Source organism: Pseudophryne corroboree, chromosome 6 (assembly GCF_028390025.1).
Source record: "Pseudophryne corroboree isolate aPseCor3 chromosome 6, aPseCor3.hap2, whole genome shotgun sequence".
Lineage (NCBI taxonomy): Eukaryota > Metazoa > Chordata > Amphibia > Anura > Myobatrachidae > Pseudophryne > Pseudophryne corroboree.
This window is the reverse complement of record NC_086449.1, coordinates 352,465,845-352,467,035: the sequence shown is the minus strand read 5'-3', so window position 1 is coordinate 352,467,035 and position 1,191 is coordinate 352,465,845. Positions and strand designations below refer to the sequence as shown.

Genomic DNA, 1,191 nt, shown 5'->3' with positions numbered 1-1,191 from the left:
GGCCGATCTTGGAAGCGAAGCAGTGTTTTGGGCCTGGCCAGTACCTGGTGGGGAGACCCCCAGGGGAGACCAGGTGCTGTAACTCTAAAATGGAGTAACAGGAGAGTTCCACTTTGGAACACCTCGGGTTCATTTATTTCCTTCTCGACCCTTAAACACGGCATACTGTCATTTTGCTCTCTGTAGTACTATCCATCTGGGCTCTTCACATATGATATAGAATCTACCAATTTCCAATGACCAAAATAATTTTTTAGGCTATGGATCCTTCATATACACAGACACCTATGGGCTATCTCCGTGATTCCACATTACAATCATATCATCCTGGGACCGCCCAACACCGTCTGATCTTGGAAGCTAAGCAGGGTTGGGCCAGGCCAGTACAAGGATGGGAGACCTCCTTGGAAGATTGGGTATTGTAAACATAAGGATTTTGGAGGAATGCTCTTAAATGAATATGTGTATATAGATATTTCTTTCTGGTCTCTACAGGTCTTCCTACTATTTATCTGACTGATTGTACTGCATAAATGCATCTGTAGGGGATTTTTATCCCAACTTGAGCTTAACCTTTATTTTACCGTTCCACCACCTATTAGTGATCCCCTAAAAATCAATTGGTCTAGCATATATGTATATATTTATATGGATATGTATGAATTTTTTCCATTCTATTATGTTCTCCTCTCTCATCTATACCACCTTCGTTTTTCCATTTAAAACTAAAAAATATTTTTTTTTTCTGTCATGTATTTCTTATCTGTCAATACTGAAATATAGACACCTTAGTGCTTTTTTTGAAGTATGCTTCTAGTTCTTATTTCCATCCTCATATTTCATATTGGATATCTGCCATGGAGCAACTTTACGAATAAGCAATGAACTGGACCTGAACGAACATTAACCCTTATGCAAATTTCCTAACTTATCATTCCGGACTCCAAAAATATGGCTGCCGCATGGAATATGTACTTTGAACTACTAGGAAAATGGCCGCCGACAGATCCCGTCCTGTCATTACCAGCCCAGACAGGATATGTATTTAGCAGCCACGTAGGACAACACGAGCTTCTGCTATACGAAAACAACGCATGCGCAATTGGAGGAGCCGGACACCGGACGTGGGGCGGATGTGACGTCACACACAGCCCGGACAGGAAGTCCGCGGCTCGCCACTTTTCTGACGGT

The 1,191-nt window shown here is 42.1% G+C and overlaps 1 pseudogene; it reads left to right on the top strand.

The window, feature by feature from the left end:
* The first annotated feature begins 309 nt into the window (after nt 1-309).
* LOC134937598 (5S ribosomal RNA) lies at nt 310-428 on the top strand (annotated as a pseudogene).
* Nucleotides 429-1,191: the final 763 nt, after the last annotated feature.